This window comes from Globicephala melas, chromosome 14 (assembly GCF_963455315.2).
Source record: "Globicephala melas chromosome 14, mGloMel1.2, whole genome shotgun sequence".
Classification (NCBI taxonomy): Eukaryota; Metazoa; Chordata; class Mammalia; order Artiodactyla; family Delphinidae; genus Globicephala; species Globicephala melas.
The window spans coordinates 76642116-76665297 of NC_083327.1; the positions used below are offsets into that span (position 1 = coordinate 76642116).

General features: G+C 40.6%; 1 protein-coding gene across 3 annotated transcripts in view; it reads left to right on the forward strand.

Moving 5' to 3' along the window:
• SCAF8 (SR-related CTD associated factor 8) overlaps positions 1 to 23182 on the forward strand; it is a 193645-nt gene that overhangs the window by 101547 nt on the left and 68916 nt on the right. The gene's annotated exons all lie outside the window — the stretch shown is intronic.

A 23182-nucleotide genomic window follows, 5' to 3' on the forward strand; every position in this document is an offset into this window, starting at 1 on the left:
GCATTTTGGTTTGCAGCTTCGTTGCGTATTTAAATGAGGAATAAGTAGCTAACTAGATTCATCAAGGTGAGTGTGAGAGCCTCTCCATTAAAGGCCTGATCAGTCGGTTTCCAACCAGAAAAGTAGGATTTTGAAATTCCAATTAGTGGTCAACAAAATAAAGTGCTCATGACACAGCATTACTATACAGTAAAAAAAAGTCATTTAGCCATAACAAATTAATTTTCAGTTTTTCCAAAGATCTTTTGATTTTTATATCTGCTGTAAGGTTACATTGTGCTGTTAGTTATTAAAATAGAGGACCTGGAGTCTCTGCTATGAAACTCAGAAATGAAGGTGTTTCTAGTTCAATTTGGTCTTAGAAGCATGAAAGCTTTTAGCTGAATATAAAATATTTTATATTATTTTAAAGGATAAATCTTCATTTCTTCAAGATTGTCACTTCATTTTACCATTCATGTGGTACTGGGTGTTGTACTCCCTTTGGAGTATACTATAGTTTTTAAAGTCTGTGTTTTTTTTTTTTTTAATTTTAAAGGACTTAGTTTGGAGAGTTATTAACATTCCTCTCATTTTGTAAGCTCCAACAGAATTTTGCCATTGCCAGATGGCTTAACTGGTATAGGATTTTGACTCTAATAAATACTCATGAGGGGCAGATTTTTAAAATCATTTGACAATCAGCTTTGCCAGAAGATGAAGAACGTTACTGTTTTAGTCTCCCAAAATAATAAATCTGAAAGTGGACAAGTGAATTGACTCTAAAAATTATAGCCACAAAAACACCTGCCTTATCAAATTATTCTCATGGCTGATAAAATTGATTATTTTTTTTAAGGTCAGTCGGGACTCAGTGAGAGGTTTGCTTTTGCTTTCTTTACACGCATTATTTTCATACAACTTGTAAGGTGCATACACACACGTACACACACAGACACTTTGGGAGTTTAATCTGTAAAATACATAGTTAGCCTCAGGTGATATTGTAAAATAAGTGAAGCTTGCCTTTTCCTAGCTTTCTTTTTTTGCTTTCCTCTGTTGAGCTTTAATCTAGCCCTGAACCTTTCAGGAATTAAAAAAAAAGTTATTCTTCACACCCCACCCCAACCCCCAGTGAACTGTCCCTGTCACAACACACATTTTTCTATAGAGCAAGTCTCCCCTTAACGGAAATGAAAAGCCAATAAATGATTGGCAGTTCACAAGTCCAAACTGCATTCCTGATGTTCCGTGACAGACCTGCTTCGTTTCTCCCTCCCCACTCAGGCCCCAATTCCACCCCGGTTTTGTTTTCTTCCTCCTGATTGCTTTTTCCAATTAATCTCTACCTGTACTAGTTAGTAAATTGAAAATTTATAATGTGGAATTTCATACTAGATAACATAGTTGCTTTTGTTGTTGTTTGGGGTTTTTTCCCTACATTATTTTCAAAAAATGAAGGAGAAAAGGATCTCTCAATTACAGCATTTCAGTGCCTTAAAATCTGATCTACATTTAAAAGCAGTGTTACGTGTTTCTGAATTGTGGTTATTTTCAAAACAATTTTTACTGCCTGTAGCCCCCACAGAGAATCCTGTCCTAGGCACAGAACTTGTCATCCGACTATCGCGAGGATTTGTACACATCCTGCACGCTGTGTACTGCATTGCATATGCTTTTGAGGTGTGTGCAGCAAAAGCTTCCACTGGAAGGAGAATGGAGGGTTGCTCACAGCTAATTCTTGGAGTATTAACATTTGGAGCAAAGCATTGAATGAAGCAAACAAATAAGAAAACTTGTGAGGATAACAGTGGAAATAGAAAATATTTTATAAAAGATGATAATACTCCCACATTGAGTAACTCTCATGTAAAGGTTTATTTCCTTTTAAGAATACTGGCCTTTTACCCAATTCGGTCATTGTTTATTTTTTTTCAAATTGACAGTAGTTTATTTTGACAAATGAATTTATCAGAGTATTCATTTGACAAAAAAAATTGATGTATGTCGTTTATTTTTTTCTTGTGAAAATCTCTCACACTCCTGCTTTCATTCCACTCTCCACAGAGCAGTGGTTGGGTTTTTGTCATTCAAAATAGTATTTATTTTATGATTATTTTTCTGTTTTATTTTTTAAACACTACGTTTATCATGAAAAATTCAACAAGTACTAAAGAATGTGAAATAAAAAATTCAAAGTTAACCAGCCCGCCAGTGGTCCTGCAGAGGCAACCACTGTCATCAGTTCTCCATGCATTTATCCTTCCAGACACTTCAGTGCATAAAAGCATATCATTTTTTATAATACATCCATAATATTCCAGTTTAGTTACCCGTAATTTAGTTAACCAGTCTTCTGAGGGACGTTGCAGCCGTCTCCTGTTTTTCTATTTATACTTAGTCTCCGCAGAGTTTTAAATGATGTTTCAGTCCTCTACTGAGGAATATTTCAGTTGTTTCCTGTTTTTCTCTGTTACACCCAGTCTTGGTAGAGTTTTAAATGATGTTATTGCTTTTTTGGACATGCTATTTTAGAGTACTGTCAAGACTTCAGTGTTTACATAGAATTTTGTGACTTACTGTTCATAATTTTGAAAACCATTAATTCTTTCAGTGAATTAGAGATAACTTTTAGGAAATTGCTGTTGTCATGTCTTATGTTATCCTAGGCTGACGGTAGAGACTCTGATGGGCTCACGATGGGTTTTCACTTCTCATTTAGGCTTTCTCTCCTAAAAACTACGTGTCCATTCGGTCTGTGATTCCAGGCGTCCATTCAGTAGTTGATTCCAGAGCATATTTTATGGATATGATTGGTTGAAAAGGAGGAGGTTTATGTGGTGGTAATTGCTTTAACAGCTGTGTATATGGATAGATCTTGTGCCGGAAGCATAATTTCCCCACCCCATCCCCGATAAAAGAGAGGAGAGAGAAGATACTGTCTGGTCTGCAGAAGCAGGCCTTTCACGCGGCTACAGATATGTATGTGGTGGGGTAAGGAGTTGCACAAACTCTTAGATAGCTTTTTAGGGAAAACTTCGTATTTTAAGGCTAAGTTATTTAAAATATGTCCTTGTAGTTATTTGTATGGCAATCCTATTTTCCCTACTGGCTGCTACTTCCTCAGGAGCAAGAATAATGCCTTATTCACCCTTTTTTTCCTGATTGTGCCTTACATGTAGTACAACAAATACTGACTGATAAATTAATAAGTGGAAATAATGAAAAGGAAATATAGTATAGAAATAGTTAAATCCTAGTTATCAAAGTTAAATAGAAATGTCTTCATTTTTCCTAACCCATTACTCTTATTTAAGCAATAAATAACATTTCTGGAAAAATAACTGCATTTAATCTGAGTATATATTCTGTGCAAAACCCAACTAACTCACCAATCCTCAACTATTTTTATTATGCTTGGTTAAAAAAAATAGAGCAAGATTAGAGAAGCTATATTTCCCCACCATTGGAACAAAATCTGGTTTGAGTATTCATCACTGAAAAGTATCATTTTGAATTTTTTCGTACTCGTTTTCTGCAATGGAAATTTATGGAAATGAAGTTTCAAGGAAATTATTTCAGCCTGCAAGAATTAAAAATAGTCCTGTCAGTTTTTTAAAACTCATACTTTCCTGTGAAATTGTGTACAGTATTTCCATCATAGTTGCATGTGTGTGGCTATCATGTAACAAAGCACATTAAGGCTGTCTTTAAGGTCAAGTACAATTGACCCTTGAACAGCGTTGGGGTCAGGAGTGCCTACCCTCCCCACATGTAACGTGCAGCTGTTTCTAGTTGGCCTCCATATACTAGGTTCCTTGGTAGCTGCGGTTCCAAATCCAGGGACTCAACCTACCTTAGATCGTGTAGTACTACTGTAGTATTCACTCCTGTAAATAATCTGTGAAAATTCTGTGAATAAGTGGACCTGCTCAGTTCAAACCTGTGTTGTTCAAGGGTCAACTGTATTATTTGACATTTTTTTCACATGTATTGAATAGTAAAATTTGTTCATTGCAAGTTTTAGAAACTTAATAAACCTATCTATAATTATTTTATTTCTGATAACCTTTGAGATTTGAAAGAAAAAAACCAAAGCTCTAAGTATTATTTTGGAAACAAGAAAGCAAAATATTCATGAGAACGTGAGCCACATAATATTTGACAGCTGAAAGTTTTGAATTCTTGTTCTGTAGTTGGTGCCTTTGATAACTTTTGGGGTGTATTAGAGGTATTTCCAAAAGGTTATTTTTTTAATAACAGCTTTGATACCATGACACTTAACTGTATTATTGCTATCACTGGCAGGATTAATTTTTTAATGAAAATGCTGTTTAGTTCTTTCCATTCTGTGATATTATTTATGTGGTCTGTTTTAATTGGAATGTTTAATACTAGTAGAGGAGGAAATTTATTTTTTAATCAAAAACTTTAAAAGGTTCCCAAAGAATAAATATTCTTTTTTTTTTTTTTTTTTTTTTGGCTGCGTCAGGTCTTCATTGCTGCGCGCGGGCTTTCTCTAGTTGCGGCGAGCAGGGGCTACCCTTCGTTGTGGTGCCCAGGCTTCTCATTGCGGTGGCTTCTCTTGTTACAGAGCACGGGCTCTAGGCGCGTGAGCTTCAGTAGTTGTGGCACGCGGGCTCAGTAGTTGTGGCTCGCTGGCTCAGTAGTTGTGGCTCGCTGGTTCTAGAATGCAGGCTCAGTAGTTGTGGCGCATGGGCTTAGTTGCTCCGCAGCATGTGGGATATTCCTGGACCAGGGCTCGAAGCCGTGTCCCCTGAATTGGCAGGCGGATTCTTAACCACTGCGCCACCGGGGAAGCCCCTGAATAAATATTCTTAATTGTACCTCTGAAAATTCACTTATGGAGAAAGTTGCATTTCAGGATTCCATATTTACACCAGTAGAGGTCACTGTGCACTGCACCTAGGAAAGGAAACCCAGTGGTATCTTCTGGTGATGAGCTGGTTATCCTAGAACTAAGATTCATCATTGGTGTTTCTGGGAACCTAATAAGCACATTCCTCCTCTCCCCTTAAAGTCACTTGCCTGTTATTTAAGAGATAGTCACTTGTTTTTCCACATAAAGGGAGCATATCCTGATGATGTTTAGCGGAGTCATGACACACCTTCCCATCCGATGCTTAGGTGCATCCACTAAAGCACCAGAAATTATGATTTCACAAAATCATAGAATCTCTGAATTTGAAGGAACTTTAATATTCATCAGACTCAGCATCTATTTTAACATTTAATTTGCTAGCTGAAAATAGTCTCAAAGTAATTATTTTCAGTACAGTCATCTGCTAGTTAGTAGTATAGAATTTTACTTATTAAAACTGCTTGTGTCTTTATACCATTATGGTGTGTTCGTATTACATAGTGTTTCATTCTCTGAGTATATAAGCAGATTATTTCATAGGAGAATATTGTTTTTAAAGTAATCTCCACAGATGTGTCTCCTCTTAATCACAGAGGAGTATTCAAGAATTAAACAAATGCTGGTTACCAGATAGTCAAAATCTGCAGCCTGTATAGTGGTCCAAGCCCCTGTTAAGCTGGTTGTGAAAGGTGATAAGGAATGCTGTGAGAAGAGCAGTTGGGAATCAAGGACGACTTCTGTAGGCCAGTGTAATGGGGCCTCAGTTTATAGGATGTGAGAACATTGTTCTAGATGCTTTTACAGGTCCCTTTGGTGCTAACATTCTGGTTGTCCGTGGTCACTGTATACTGCAGGGGCTAACAGCACGGATCCTGGAAGGCGATTACCTTACCTGGATTTGAATCCTGGCCCTGCCACTTGCTAGTTCTCAGGTTATCTTGTGGTTACCCTCCCTGCACCTCAGTTTCCTCATCTGTAAAGTGGGGTTGATAATAACACCTGCGGTAGTATTAAGTTAATAGATGTAAAGTACTTAGAATAGTATGTTCCCAGAACATAGTAAACATTCAAGTGCTGTTATTACAGACCCTCATTTTTTCCTAGTAGAACCCATGCTGTGATATGATAGCTGAATTCTTAGACCTTATTCTGTTCTTGACTGCTCCCTAAGGATCAAAGTAGAGTTTATTCTGTGTTTAATTAACCCTCAATTAATGACATGTGTATCAAGGAACCAGATGTGTATATAATTTTTAATGATTTAAGGTTTCTCCTTTCTTTTCTTTAAAGTTGTTCTCACATTAATCCAATGAGTTTCCTTCTTTTGATCCAATATTTTGCTCTGGAATTTTTCTTGTGGAGTATATAATCACATTTCAGTTGCTGTTTTAATGATTCATATCGACACTTTTTTAATGTTTAAATGTCCTAGGTTCCTGAAAATCACATGACACAAGTTTTTTTAACAGGATTTCTCTGTAACATTCCAATTTTTACAGAATGTTTTTTTAATCGAAATCCATTATGTCATTTATAAAGTATTTTATTCAGTCAGCTCATTCAAAAATTTAGAACAGTGACCTGACCATTTATCTAAAAGGTCTCTATTAACTTTCAAATTCTATACAATAAAAATGTAACACCCACATAATCAGTTCCAAGTGAGGAAACCAATACCTGGCACGTAAATATATAGACACTTTTTTTTTTTTTTTTTGCAGTACGCGGGCCTCTCACTGCTGTGGCCTCTTCCCGTCGCGGAGCACAGGCTCTGGACGCGCAGGTCAAGCAGCCACGGCTCACGGACCCAGCCACTCCACGGCATGTGGGATCTTCCCGGACCGGGGCACGAACCCGTGTCCCCTGCATCGGCAGGCGGACTCTCAACCACTGCGCCACCAGGGAAGCCCCTAGACACATTTTTATAGGTGTGGATTTTTGGTCTTGAAAGTTGAGACCAGTAAATACTTTCAATTTTTAAATAAACATCTTTATTTCTGTAGGGGAGGAACGGAAGGAATTCCCCAGAATAAATGGAAGGCCATAACTAGACTGTCCTCTCCATTAGCCTAAGAGCGATGCATTTCTTAGGTAAAGGGTGTTAAAAATCATGCTGACTGAGATAGTCCCTGAAAGAACGCACCTCATTAACACTCAGATATCTGCACTCAGAATTTTAAATGAGTCACGTATGTGGATACCCCTTCCCTGTGCAGACACCCCCCACATGGGAAACATCCTGGTATAGAACATTACATGAGACAGTATGGTACCAGCTATCTCTTACATGCAACTGTATTTTAACTGTTCTGTAAGTCAGCCATCAGAGAAGGAGGCAGCCTTCTTTCTCTACATTTCTCCCAGTGATATTAGCATCTGTTATGTGTTGAATTCAGCATGTTGAATTAATTTAATTTATCCAGAAAGCGTAATGACTAGGAGACAGAGGGAACTTTTACTGGAAGATTCTTTGATCTATTTCAGAAGTCTAAGTTACAAGCCTTTTTTTTTTTTTTAAGTAAAAGTAATCGTTACTTTTCAATGTTTTCCATGCATTTTATGAAGTTTAATAAATAAGTTAAACTTATTTATTATAAGTTTAATTATTATAGTTAAAATTTCGGTTTCCTAACTTAGTTTTCCAGAATGACAATGTGTCGAGATATGTTTTGTGAATACGCTGTAATTCTTTTGTGGAAACTCAGGAAATAGCCAAGAATACTATTTAGGTCACTTTTCAGTATTTTTTTTCTCACCATACCCTCTTCCTTCTACCCAGATCTATTCTCCAAGTAAAATTTTAGCTAAAGAATTTTAAATTAAGGCATCAGGACAATGTGTGGGTAAAGAACATAACTTGGGAGCAAACTTCTCTGTCTCTGCAGAGTCATATGACATTGGGCAAGTTAGTTTGTTGCTCTGTTTCTTCATCTGTGTCAGAGGGTTTATCATGGCACTTAATAGTGCATATGGCATTTAGAATAGGACTGGCACATGGTGAGCACTTAATTCATGGTAGTTATTACTATTTTCATTGTAATCTAGATTCTAGAGAAAAAGATTTTAAGACTGCAGACATTAGGAGTACCAGGCCCTCTGTTAATATTCATTCTTAAGAGAAAGTTTCCTGTAAAATGTATGGAAATGGAATGGGGATATCTTCAAAGTCTCCCTCTCTTTTTAGCAATGCTTGGCTTTCAGAAAGCATACATTTTACAAGACATGTGTGTGATAATGTGCTGGATGTGGGATAAAGCCAATAAAAGCTACAGCTCTGCCATCTTGTCTTATTTATTCAAAAATAGATAGCATTATTGTTCATAAACATGTAGGAGAGTAGAAAGATGAAGGCAGCCATTCAAGAAATAGCAACCAGAACTAGAGGGACAGAGCGTATTATCCTCACAGTTTGTACACTCTTTTTACTGCACCTGAAAAGGCAGAGGTAGAGACAAGTGTCTGCAGAGGAAAGGAAGGGTGCTTTGTGCAGAGGAAAAGCCAAATGGCCTTCAAAGAACTGGCTCTAGTGAGGCAGGCGACGGGGAGGGAAGTGATGGGCCAGCGCTCCACCTGCCCACACAGGTAACCTGGAGTCTGACGCTGACTGCAGTGAGGTATTACAGGTGACAGGCTGTGTAGTTGTAGTAACAGGCTTTGACAAACTCCATAGGACCCACGTTCCTTTAGTGTAGAGCAGAGTTGGTCTTGCAGGGTGAAGTGCTAGAAATAACAGGCTGCAAGGCTGCAGCGTCTGGAGGTACAAGTTCTGTTTGAGATTGTTGAACAAATGGGCCTTGGGACTTAGCAACATCATGGGTCATAGTTCAGAGAAAATTAGAGCCCGAAAGCACTTGAGAGATTATCTAGTCCGTGAATAAGAATTTGGATATGTCAAATTGGGGAGGATAGGAGGGAGTTTGAAAAGTATGTTTAACACGCTTTGTTTCATAATGCGAAATAAAACGTTTTCAAATCCCCTGGGTTGAAGGAAGCTGTGTGGAATCTGGTCACGTGCAAAGGATGGCAGTGGGCTTGAGTTAGCAGCAGCTGTGCAGCCATCGCTCTGCCGTGGTTTCCTCATCTGTAAAGCAGGAGCGCAGGTACCGGCTGTTTAGAATGAGCATCAAATGACGTCACAGTAAAACTTCCTTGGAAGTTTCGGGAAAGTTAGAAAACCTTGTATAAATGAATGATGCTGTGCTGTTTGTTGCACTGGTAGATACCACGTTATCAGTCTCAGAATTGAAGATAAAGTGGAATTCCCTGAGGCTCCCTTTAAGTGAATTAAGAGAAAAGAGGCAGTAGAAATAGAGTTGCCAGGTTTCACAAATAAAAATACAGGAAACCCAGTTGAATTTGAATTTCAGATAAACAATGAATGATTTTTTTTTTTTTATTTTTCGGTACGCAGGCCTTTCACTGCTGCTGCCTCTCCCGTTGTGGAGCACAGGCTCCGGATGCGCAGGCTCAGTGGCCATGGCTCACGGGCCCAGCCGCCCCGCGGCATGTGGTGTCTTCCCAGACCGGGGCACGAACCCGTGTCCCCTGCATCGGCAGGTAGACTCTCAACCACAGCGCCACCAGGGAAACCCCCAATGAATGATTTTTTAAGTATAGGTACAGGATGTCTGAAACTCAAACTTAACTGGGCATCCTGTATTTTATCTTGCACCCCTAATTAATTAGAAACCTAGAATCACAGTAGAGCCAAGACGTTGGCTGAAGGATTGATGTCCTGGAATGTGTAGGGATTTCACCGGTGGCCTTGGTCTCCTTGGACTTTTCTAGATACCTAGAAACAATGTCTCACTCCCTTTCTTCTTCCTCATTCCTCCTCATCCCCAGAACTGGAGAGTGTTGGAATCAACACTTTGACCTCATTATTGAGCCATGTGTGGTTGTCGGTGTTATTGTAGAATAATAGTAGTGATTATTCTATAGTGAAAACCTGCTATTCTAGACCTTTAACAAGTTATTTTTTCTGTGAGAATATTATTTCACTTCACAGATCAAACAAGCAGTTTAGCCCAAATTATACAGCTAATTTGGGCAAAAGGTGGGTTCTAACCCAGGGGCGTCTGATGATAAATCCTGTGTTCTTAATATCCACTCTGCGTGTTTTGGGACAGGACGATTTGTAGCCAAATCTATGACAGAAAATTACTGAGAGCTTTTCCTCTCTTCCTTCACTGTCTGTTAGGTGAATTTCTCTTCAGAAGCGTGTCCTGTGTGTTCAAATTTCATGCTCTGTCATTTTTCTTTTCAGATTTTGACTTTGTTCACTTTGCTTAAAATAATATTTTATCTTGTTAATTAAAATAGCACACTTTGATCCCTGCAGAAATATTTAGTTTCTTTCCTCACATTTGTAGAGATCGGCATGAGATAAATGAATTCATGGCAGGCATTGCATGTGACAGCCCGGAGAAAGGCATGCAAGGGTTCTGTAGAATCATGTGGGTCTGTGGTCAGCATTTATCTATTCACTGTACACAGCTTTTAAATGAGTTACATCCAGTTAAAGAATGGAAATCCACTGTCGAAAAATATTTTATCAATCAAATTATGTTTAAAGTTATTTTTATTTTCTTTCAGCTCTTACAGCTCTCTTCTCCATCTGATTTCACTTCTGCCATGTTCTTAGCTACAGAGATTTTAGAAAGATGACAGTTGGCTATGAAATGTAGAATCTGTTCTTACTCAAGATCACTGATTTAAGTTTGACAGACTAAAGGAACGTCATGTTCTATTCATTTATACGATTAGTACCTGCCCAGTGAGTTCTTCTGGTCTAGAATATGTTCCCATTTTTCTAGTGATTAAAGATTAAGTTTTGGCTTAAGTGAATCTGTAAGGAGATTTTAGTTAAAAATAAAACTCACATGCGCCCTGACCAGCTTTCACCATGTGGGCCCACTTTCTGCTGGATATTTTTTCTCTTTGGCCCAGTTAAAAGCTCCTGAGGGCTTATGTGTGTGCTGTGTCCTGTAAGGCCTTGGCTTTGTCGTCTTATTTTTTTTAAGCTGTTTTTAACAGCTGCATGTGACATTTGGGAAATTGCTTTCCTAATTGCATTTGGGTGTTATTAGCTTATTGAACTGTATAAGAAAACCACATCTTTAAAAATTTTTGAGTTGAAGGCATTTACATTCGGTATCTTTTAAATAAGGAATTAAGTGAACGAACAACGATAAAAAAGGGTCCAATTTTGTTAAGTGTCTTTCGATAGCATTTTGGGCTAAGGGGCATGGAAAATAATCAAATGCAATTCAGTACAGCACTCCAGCATAAACTCAAACTATAGGGAATTCCCTGTCTGTCCAGTAGTTAGGACTCCGTGCTTCTACTGCTGGGGGGCCCGGGTTCGATTCCTGGTCAGGGAACTAAGATCCTGCAAGACAAGTGGCACAACCAAAAAAAAAAAGAAAAAACCTTCAAATTATAACCATTAATAGCTGTAGATTTGAATTTGCTCAATATTGAAATCTAGTTAAGAAATTAAAGTCAACATATATATTTGATGTCAGTTTTGCAGAACCCATTTATATGTGGGTTCTTAAGCAGAATTATGTTAAGTAGTAATCATTCACGACAGAAACGATCAAGAGAGAGATTTTGCAAAAACTGCCAGTAGAGCAAGTGTAGAAATTCCACCACGTGAATATGTTGACAATTTTTAGTCATAGTGTTTGTCATAGTCAGAGGTATTTGCTCGTAATTACTTTGCTAGGTAATTCTATCCACTGATTATTTGATCGGTAATTTCCACTGCTTACTGTATTATCAGTCTGGGAAACTATGGAGCCAACTTTTTTTCCAGTTTGGTTATTGATATCCATGAGCTAATTTTATTTAAACATAAGATATTACTGGTATGCAGCTTTTTATCTCTGCTGCTTAGCAAAATGCCAGACCATGCCTAGCTCTCAGTAAATATTTGTTGAATTAAAATCAAATGGCCTGGTTGGGGTATTCATATTTATTTATTTTTAAGAATTTTTTTTTTTTTTTGATGTGGACTATTCTTTTTTTTTTTCAGTCTTTATTGAATTTGTTACAGTATTGCTTCTATTCTATGTTTTGGTTTTTGGGCCGTGAGCCATGTGGGATCTTAACTCCCCGACCAGGGATCGAACCCGCACCTCCCGACACGCACATTGGAAGGCGAAGTCTCAACCACCAGACTGCCAGGGAAGTCCCGATATTTATTATTTTTAACAGGGAAATAAAAAGATCCTTTGTCCTTTGTTCATTTCACTTTACGTGTTCCCCTTATTGTTAAGGAATATGGGAACAGAAAATTTGAGGTTCTAAAATATTTCAGTGAACAACCAAGACAGGTAACATTTTTAGACATATTAATAAAATTATTTGTAAGTAAAGAGGTTTTTTCTCAAAAAGCATAGAAATATACTCACCTCTTCATACATATACACCTATAAAAGTGAGAAAATGATACAAGGGACATTGATAAAATAGACGTTTATGAAGATGTCGTATGTATTTATACACGTTTATTTTTATCAGCATCTTTTGCATTGTTTACCCATTTTTTTCTGGTTTCCCAAAACAAGTATGATAGAATTCTCCAGGTAGTTTTATATGGTATAATGATAAACATTCTGCCCAGAAGCCAAAACTTCCTGTCATTAAAAGTTTGCTCTTGGGCTTCCCTGGTGGCGCAGTGGTTGAGAGTCCGCCTGCCGATGCAGGGGACACGGGTTCGTGCCCCGGTCCGGGAAGATCCCACATGCCGTGGAGCGTCTGGGCCCGTGAGCCATGGCCGCTGAGCCTGCGCGTCCTGAGCCTGTGCCCCGCAACGGGAGAGGCCACAACAGTGAGAGGCCCGCGTACTGCCAAAAAAAAAAAAAAAAAAAGTTTGCTCTTGTGTATCAACTGTATCTCAGTTTTAAAAAATTTGCTCTTAAAAGCAAGAATCATAGAATAGCATTGGCTTTGTATTCAAACTTTCCTTCAGGTGTTATTTTTGGATACCGTGACAGTTAACATCTCTATTCTGGGGCACATAAGTTGCACCCTGTGCCCAGTGACATAACAGTAAAACTTCGTGACAGTAACAGTATAACTTTGTTCATCCAAATATTAGATAAAAGTCATCTTGCAGAGTTGTCCACTGTATTCCAGTTGTTTCACTATATTTTTCCAATAGGAGAAATCCCACTTTTATAATTGAAATAAGTGAGTAAAAAAATAAGTAAAAATTTGAGGCCTAATGGTTTTTGCTAGAATTTATTCTCCTAAGTAAGAGTTATGCCTATAGAGCAAAGTAACTGACTAAAAGAAGAGGCCCACTGAGTATAAATAGAAAAGCATTTCAGAAAATGTGTTTCTACTCAAAACGTTTATATAGTAACTAACAGTGTTGAGTCCAGTTTGCCTGATTTTTTTATCTTCCTAATAATTTAACTTCAACGACGAACAGTATAGGGAAATTTGGGGCTAAAAGGTTCTGGCCCAGGAATATTGCCTGGTTACTGAGAAAAGTATAAAGTTATAGGGGGGAAAAACATTTTGTAATTTAATTCTCTAAAAAATATTTTATACTTCCAGTCAATGCAAATTGTTTTATTTTAAGCAATCTTGTAGTTAGTTGCTTTAGAATTTGCCAGTCTTCCTACCTTGTAGCATTTTTGCCTCTGATGGTATAACCTGAGATAGAACAGGGCCACCACTGTGGCCTTAAAGTCACATTTAACTTTTCCTCAAAATTGCTCCAGTCTTATTTGTTTTAGGTCCAAGATATGTAGTTGGGATTCATTTTGGCCAGGTTGAGATTCTTTGTCACCTTACTTAAAATTAGCGTGACCGTATGTCCAGGTTTGCTCCAGAGGACCTCAGTGTATGCCTGTTGTCCCCGTGTAATTATTAATAGTGCTTCTTTTCACTTTTCCATGGACAATAAATTATAAGTTCATCATACTTTTAACTGTGATTTCAGATGAATACAAAACGGTCATCACAGGTCACACAGCCACACGTGAAATCTGAGTGATTTAGAAAGGCGAGTGGGACTTGTCAGAATTTGGCAGGTTAATCTACTGACTCTGCAGTGGAAGAAATAGCAACTTTCTGATATATTTGAGGAGGACAGAGGCTAGACAGCCGATGCCTCAGAATGACTTCTAATCTTGAGTTAGACATTTATCTCAACAAACATTCGTTGCATCCCTACTGTGTGCCCGGTGCCACAGGGAGGCACGGGGAACGACAGACCTGGCCTTATCCTCAAGATGCTGCCCCGAATTGCCCCATTAGGCCCTGTGCAGCCCAGTGACATAAACAGGTCCCTGCAGAACTTCTCTTTCATTTTGTAAACCAAAGACGTAGGCTGTATGTTTATAGTCTGCAGACTAAGTGATATTCCAACCTCATGGCCTTAATATGCTCCTTTATTGGATCACAGATTCAATGTGGTGTTTCTGTGTGAAGAAACCCCTGTAAGGACGTGGGGTTCTCTGCATCAGTTATGCGCCTGCAGTGCCTGATACCCATTGTACTAGCATCATAGCAATTCCTTCAGAGAGACTGTCAGAATGTCCATTGTGATAAACGCTTGAGAACAAAACAAACTGATGATTTTCTTCCAAAACCATTCAAATCAAGTACTTCTAAAAAACTTCTGACTTACTTAAAGTTACTTATGCAGGACCTTCCACTGTTCCTAAACACAGCTGCTTAAAAACCAGGAAGTGAGGACCAGGGGCTCCTGAGCAGCAGCCCAGGCCATTGTGATGAGGTCTGTTTTGGAGGATTATGTAGAACTGGAAGGGCTAGGCGACTACCTGTGGCTTGGGAAGGCCAGGAGGCGTGGCCAGGGCAGGTGGTCAAGGTGTGGTCAAGCAAGTCTTACTGTCAGGGGGCATCAGGCCACCCGCAAGCTGGTGGGGTGTGTATGTGTTTGTAGGCAGGTTGAAGGGCGGGGCCTGTGTGTCCAGACCGCCCCTGGCCTGCTTGAGTGCAGACAGGTTTCCTGTGAGGCCCATGTGTGGCATCAGAGAATGAATTCAGGTTCATATCTCATAAATGGCTCTAAGAATCTTTTGATCATCTGGTTTTCTGTGCCACAATAATTACAGAGATGGGGCTGACAGGTGTCCTGATAGATCAAGAAATTCCATCATAGTCTAGCAACGAGATTAGCCTCTAGTGTGGAGCTGACGGCAGCAGGCAGTGACAGCTAGCAGCTTTACACTGTGAGATAAGACAGGAAACGCTTAATAAAGAGCAGACACCAGCCAAAGGCCATGCACTGTGTCCAAATACGCCACTGCAGACGGAGTTGAATTTACGTTCCGCGTGCAGTTATAGTTCTGGAAAAATATCTCGTGTGGAATATCTCATTTTTCAACATTATAGATAGCTGAGATTAAGCGTTTATTGTAGACAAGTCATCTGTTTTCTCTCCCAGTTAGTTCTTATGTCTAAACACAACCAGAAATTCACATTTAACTCTGAAGTCTGGGGGGGGTTGGGGTTTGTTTTGTTGTTGTTGTCGATTGTTTTATTTTTTCTGGTTGATTTTCAAGGGACCAACTTTTGCTTTTTAATTTTAGGCTTTGACTTTTTCTTGCATATGTAGGATATTGAGGACCATTCTTTTTCCTCTCAACACCAAATGGCTTTCTTGAATGTACGCTGCTTAGTTGTCTTTTTCATTTGAAAACACTTTGAAGTTCTTCCAGTGTAATGAAGAAAGTTTAATTTTGTTGAATAAAAACAGTAGCGAGTCTGTTTTACTTGCTAAGTAAACTAAGTGCAAAGATTGTTCCATGTAAAACTTGCAGTGTTATGTCATGTTGAAAGCATGGGCCTTTGAGGTGGACCTGATTGAAATCCAGTATCTCCCGTAGGGAACAGCGCTGAGATGGTGGGGAAGACACTTTAATCGTCCAAGCCTCAGTTCTCTCGTGTGCTAGTGCACAGGTGTGCTAGTAACGGTGCGTTCTTCAGAGAGCTCTTTGGGTACTGCAGGAGATAACGTAGGTCAAGTGCCTGGTACGTACTCGAGTACTCATGACTGTTATTATTCTGTTTACATGTTTCTTTCGAAGGCTCCTGTACACTTACGTAGACTTAAAAATCCCTTTAAATAGCAGGCAGTGTGTGTTGCTGAGCCACGAGCTGGCCCTGACTTGAGGGAGGACAGGAGGCAGAGAATCACTGTGATGCCCTGGGACTTGGGGGATCTGGCCCACAGGGAAAGGAATATTAGGGAGAGATCAGTGGGTGATGGGGAAAATGTACGTTTGACATTCCCTACTAAAGGAAAAGAGCTTGGTGTTTACTCTGAAGGATAATAAACACCACAGCAGACTTTCATTTTCCGTAAAGAATCCCTTTGGACCTTTGGTAACCCTGTCTGGAAGCAGTCATTCCCCCCCCCCCAACCCGCCGCCTTAGGTCTTACATAGCTATTGACGAACAATGACTTGGGTGGGTATTTCATTTTCTGTCAGCCTTACAGTATGTATGCGTACGTTGTGTGTATTTCTGTCTGAGGAGTGAACAGAAGGTATCTTGTATTTATTGGATTTGATGGTTCTTCAAGAATCTAAACGGGAAACGGGTGTGGGTTGCGCGCTGACTTGTTTCCAAAGTCCAAGTATCTCTGGTCCCCCCAGCAGGCTCTTGGTGATTAGCACTGCCCTGCCGTGCAGCTGAGCTGCTTCCCCTTTAGTGGGGAAACTCTTGGCAGAAAGCAGTTTATAAAAGACACTATTTTGGAAAGCCCTGAACAACATTCCTTATGTTCTCCAAGGAAGTTCTATTTAAAATGACCACTCTTCATTATACTCAGCTGAAACTGTTCCTCGTGTATCGTCATAAGTGCTCAATCGGGTTGACCATTTATACACATTAAAACTTAGCCTTGACCGTAGTTATGAAGTGTAAGGGGCACTAAGTAAACACACTCCTCCCTTCCACTCGACTGTGGAAAAGCAACGCTGGTCAGACTGTGCACGTTTGTGTTTGGGGTGGGAATGCTCTCTCTCCTACGTGGTGTTGCGCCTCCCTTGTGGAATGCAAACGTAGGGCTCGGAGGAGCGGGGAAGCAAGGTGCAGCTGGAGGTGATGAGAGCGAGGGAACCCGGGCAGGTGATGTAGGCGGCGCCGGGAGAGTGTCCAGGGAGAGCTGCTGCTGGAAGACACAGCCCAGTGGCTCCCAGCCCCCCTCGGGAAAGGCGGTGTGAGGGCCGACCGCCAGTGGGCAGCTGTGTCCATCAGGAGGTCATTGGGAGCACACAGTACAGTAAGCCTTGAGAGAAAGGGCTTGAAGAATGAGGGGGCACAAGCTGTAGATTTGTTTAATGTCAGCCGACAGATTTATGTGTAGCAGTATTACCTTCCTGCTCTTGTAGAGGGAAGGAGCCACTCAGCGGCGGGGTCTTATTCCTCTGCCTGCTTTTCCGATGATAGTGCTTTAGCCACGATCCCTCGTGGGTTTGGAGCAAGGAGATCGTGTGTAATTTTAATCAATAGTTTCCTACCAATCGAAGGTGGGGAGGTGTGCTTTCACAGGTAGCTGGGATAGAGTGCAAAGAGCGTTGGAAGCTGGGGCTCGAATCCTGGCTCTGACACCTTCCTTACGCAATCATCACACCTGAGACCGTGCTCATCCACGAGGCAGCCCTAACACCTGTCTTGTAAAAATGTGAGGCTAACAGGAGGCCTTGCTCTGGAGACAGGCCTAGCACATGCTCTGCAGACGTTCTGTCAGTGACGTCACCTGTGATGAGACCATCATCACCCAGGTTTTTCCATGTAGCCAGCGTGTCAGCATTAAACCCGTGCTTTGTATAATCAGTGTTACAGGGACAGAGCATCTGTGGCCGCAGAGTGTAAGAAAACTTCCACCACGGCCACCTGCAGTCGCCCTAGAGCATCCTCAGCGTTAAGGACTTATTACGAAACCATTCACTGAGCACATAGATACTCGGTCCCCGTCGCGTGTTGCAGGCATTTCAGTGGACACAGGTTCTGGTCTCCTCTAATGGTAAAAATGCACATCCCAACTTGGAGTTCAAAAAAAGTGAATGTGACCGCATGCCTGTTCTGTGCTGCTGTGGATGGTGTTAGAAAACAACTTCAGCAGCAAAATTGACAAAAATGATTATAGTTTTTTACTGCTTGTGTATATTTGGCAGTTAGATACTCTGAGAGCAGTAGGTATCTGACTGTCGATTGTCCCAAAGACCAGATGACCAGTTACTTAAAACGTCCCCGCTGCCCACTGCTCTCTAAAGCTACTGTGCTGTCCATGGTGGCCTATGTGGGCCTGGATCAGCATGTAGAAAAGACACTTCACTTCCTGCTTTTCCTTTCCAAGAGGTTAATACACACACCACGCTCCCCATTTCCTCTGTATTTCACTGCTTGTACTTGTGGATTCTAAGTAATAGTCTCTCGTGTATACACATACTCTCTTTATCTGCTTCTTTGTTCTCTCTTTCCCATCCAAGGAAAGCAAAGAACGTCCTGCCCAGCCTTCTAGGCATTCCCCCAAATAATTATTGGGACCTGGTGCATGACACTGTACTGACTCTATAGTTGATACGAGGTTGAATGAGACATTAGCGCCATATCCGCAAAACTCACCGTCTCGTAGAGCTCATGGCTTCTAAACCGAAAGCTATGGGACAAGGTAGAATGTCAGTGCCAGAGTGCGAGGCTTCTTCTCCCATATTTTCAGTTTTCAAATGAAAAAAATGTATCAGTATAGATTTTCAGATGTTCTATGTCATTGTTCGAGATAGTATAGAAAAAGGAAACGTTAACTATAAAGAATGAGTACATGTTGGTCATTAGTTTGGCTTTAGGCTTTGTTTACTTTAGGCACTGTCGTCTCTTTAGCAGCTCTGAGTATAGTAGTAGCAGAAGGCAGGAGAGGATAGAAACCAAATATGTACGCATTGTGTAGCATGTGACTCCACGGGACCCAGGTCTGGTGGCTAAGAGGGACTTACCTGAAAGGACAGTTCGTCTCGTGAGTTCTGAAGGTGGGAGCGGCTGTGATTTTATAGACAGATGGATGGCTGGGGGGCAGGGAAGCCAGCCTAAGAGAACCAAACGAACCTCTGTGGGAGGGTGAATGTTTGTAAAGTCTGATTCCAAGTTTGCTAAGGGCAGAACACAAGGGAAATTGCATAATGCTGAGAAAGGGAGTGATGTAAATATAATGGGATGTGGTTTTAAGTGTTTTTATGACTTAATCCAATAGGTTGGCAAAGATTAAAGGCAGGTCACCTATGAAAGAATGTCGGTTAAGCTTTTTTAGAAAGGCAAACAAAACATTTTTCAAGACATTCTGCCTATTAAGCTTAGATGTGAAAGATTTATAAAAGGCAAAAACTACAATGATGCTTCATATAACCACGTCCCAGAAAATCTTGGCTCTGGTTCCAAAAATCTTGAAATAAAATGTTTTCTGGAACATTAATTGGAAGACAGCTTGCTATCACCAAATTGTTAGTCTGCGGTAGAAACGCAAAACTGCTAACAGATGCACCCTACAGATTTTTAAAATATGGAATTATTTCAGCCAGCTGCCAAACCATTGATCTATATAACTTTCTTAAACTATGAAATATGCATATAAATCTCCGTAACTGTTCAACTGAGAAAAAGTGTTCCTTTTTATACCATATACTGTAAACATCTGATTTCCAAACAGCCTTGCCTCACTAGAATTAAGCTATTTAAATTAACTCAAGAGTTTATCTAAAAATAACTTAGATTAAATTCAGTTTTTACAAATCAGAATTTAGGTTGTAGTCCTTGACTCTGTCAGTAACTGTGTAACCTTGGGTAGGTTTCTTAGCGTGCCTAAGAAATTTCCAGATTCCTTTAAGTCCAGGTTTCCAGTTTGTGCACTTAAGGTTAGTATAATGCACATACAATCGATATATGTTGTTAGACTATACTTAGGAAAACTCCCCAAGTATTCACATTAGTTAGTTAATGAGGTTACTAGCGCACTGGGACTCAGGTCCACTCTGTGCCCATTTACGTTAGTCATGTTTGCTCCCATGTAGAAGTTGAAGAGGGTGGGGAAAGTAAACAGAGGGTCTTTGGGAGTTAGACTCCACTTCTGGGCACATCTGCCAGTCAGCTCAAAGTGGGAGCATCCGCATAGACCTGCTGGACCAGCAGTGGTGGAGGGAAGCTCCGGCCTCTGCAGCAGAAGAATGCTGTTCAGGCTGAGACGCGTGATGACCCTGGATGGTGTCATCCTGTCCCAGACAAATCTCATCACATCTGAGGTTTTCAATTCAGTTCCAGTTTCCATACATTGAGGGACACATTTTGAGTGAGGGCTAATGTGATCATCTTGGAGAACATTTGAGCGGTTTTCTGGCCACTGGCTTAAGTGAAGCACAGTTGAAAGATTGAGTATCCCTTGTAACACCAGAGGGCACAGATCTGGGCTTCCTACCCTTGGAGATGTCCAAGTAGAAGTGGAAACCTCAGGAGACAGGCCCAGCCACTAGAGAGGCTGCTGGACACAGGCCACTTTCAGGGAAGTCAGACAACTCAGAGATCCAAGTAGGCATCCGTCTGATGACATGTAAGCCCCTATGGGCTTGAGATTCTGTGCTTCTAGTTCTTTTCTACTTTCCTGTAGCTGTGGTTACCCAGTGCCTCACGTGCCAGTTCCGCATTGTTTCTGTGAAATGTGCTCTTTGGGGTGGTCTCCTTCTTGTGAGTTGTATGACTCAAAACTGAAAAGTTGGGGTAATCTTGTTTGAAAAGGGCATCAATTTCAACCTGGTTCATTTCATGAGACCCATTATTATCCTTCAGGGAGGAATTTGACTGAAAGGTAGAGGGAGACGCAATGAAACTGCAGGTCCTAATCTGCACATCTACGCTTCTCTGTGCCAAAGAGCGGAGCAATTCTTACAGGTTAAAGTGAGCTGCTGTGCCTCCTTAACTCTTGAAAAAAAAAATCATATAGGCAAGTTGTTAAGGAGAGACATTTTAATATATTTTGAATTTTTTAAAAAATTAGTTCATTTATTATCAATGTAAAAGGAAAGTCCTTCCTTAGAACTTTGGGTGCAAGCCAAAAGCCCAGTGTCATTAACTGTAACTGATAAATGATGGCTAGGTTCCTGGTTCTGGTCGGTGCTGCAGTGACCTAAGATCAGATGTTTGTCCTTGTCCTTTTGAACAGGGGAAGGGATTCAGAAGCCATGGGAACATTGTTTCCAGCATGTTCCCAGGTGGAGACAACGATCCACCAGTTGCTCAGCTGGGGAGTGATGGTCCCCTTAGCATCCACACTTGCTTCCTGGTCACAAATTCAGAAGCCGCAAAATGGACAACATGCCCTTAGGAAATGAGGGAGTTGTTTTCCTGGTCACGGATGTACCTTCTTATTGCAGTTTGTAAACAGTGTTAGCTGTCGACTTCCCCCCTAGTAGATGGTCGGGTGTTCTTAAATGCAGACGCTTTCTCCATCACTTAGGATGCTGGTTTCAGGTGCTGTAGGATTGGCCTGAAGGCTCTTGCTTTTCTACACTAAGCCGCTGCAGAGTGCTTTGCTCTGGGAATGTCAGGTGACCACTCCTCTGTCTTCCTCCCCTTCTCTGCCCGCCACACACCCTCTCATTTTTCCACACTGCTCACCCTCTGTCTCTCACGTTGTCTCTGTCCTACTTTAGAGAAAGCCTAAAGAGCACGCAGTAGGAAGCAGTGCCCAACCCCCCCCCCAGTCCCTGTGACTCTCTTTTTTCCCACCCGGTTTTCTTTAACAGCACACTTCCGTTCACTTGTCAGTTTAATTCTCTGTCTCCGGGCATGCAGGCAGCCTGAAGACAGAGATGGTGCTTTATTCAACGCCTTGTCTCCCACTCCTAGAACAGCATGTTGGGAAGCTCGTAGTAATTATCCGAGGGAGACAAAGGAGAGAACTTGTAACGGGAGTATTCTCACAGCCCGACAGACATCTTCAGTTCTAGACTGCCCGCCTTGCCGTGGACATGAACAGGCTCAGAGCTCTTATGCCAGCTCAGTGTCTCTGAGGCACCCACCCACTCCACTCCCTGGTAGGATGCTAGGTAAGGTACAGGATGCCCAGTTAAACTGAACTTCAGGTACACAAGAAAGTTTAGTATGACTATGTCCCACGTGGTATTTGGGACGTACTCATACTAAAAATTACTTCTTGGGTATTTTCATCTGCTAAGTTTGACAACCCTACCCCCTAGGTCCCTGATATATATTGATTTGCCATAAGTTAGGATGTTTACGTGTTCTTTACAGTTTTCCTAAAAGAAATCAGCTCTAAGTCAGCCTTGCCCCCAGTGTATAGCACCACTGATGGAGCCATGGTTCATTCAGAACCTTCCTTTGAGTGAAATACGTATGAAGAGCGATACTTACGTATGCAACCTACCCCCACCAACCTCTGCTCTTTTTCTCCCACTCAACAAAACATACTGAATATGAGTGATAAGGACTGCTAGAGGGATAACCTTGAATCCTTTCTGACTGATTATTTAAAACAGGTCATTTGCAGATCTGGACTTCATTACTGTAACTAAACCTAAGAAATGACTTGAGACGCCTCTCTTAGCTGAGTGCAGATTTACTTTGAGGTTGAGGATGGGTGGGCTAGATTTAGTGTTAAAAAAGGAGGATTGTGGACTTTATTTTACTTCTTTGAAAGAGAAAAAAATACCTTGGACTCAAAGAGGACCTTTCTGAGGAGCTAGGGATGGCTCAGTAAAACCTCACCTAACTGCCAGGACGGGTGTCGTAGATAGTGAGTTGACAGTGTCATTTTTACATGTGACAAGACAAAATGGGAATCCATCTAACTCCACTGGCAGGACCATTGAAATAGATGAATGAAACGCTTTTTGACAACACAGAGGATCACATAAATGAGAAATGAGAATATCTTTTTCAGTTTCTAGTCACCACCAAATGTTTACTTGTTACTTAACTGTAAAAATTGCTTAGGCAGTTTAAGAAACATCATATCAGAGGCCTGAGGCACAGTTGGAATAAACCAAAAATAAATAATATACCACAGTACCCACCGAGATAATTTTTAAATTATGACTTTGAAATGCAATTGAGTATTGGTAGAAATTTTTTTAAAGACAAACCCTAATACACTACCAAATTATAACTTGAGTTTCATTTCTTTTTCTTAAATAAGAAGTAAGTGAATAGACATATTTATTTGGGTCTGTTGGTTGCAGTCAAGTATCTATCTATCTATGGTTAGCACTTTTGAGATCCCTGAAGCATGGTTATTTTGAGTATAATGCAAACAAAAGATTGGCACGT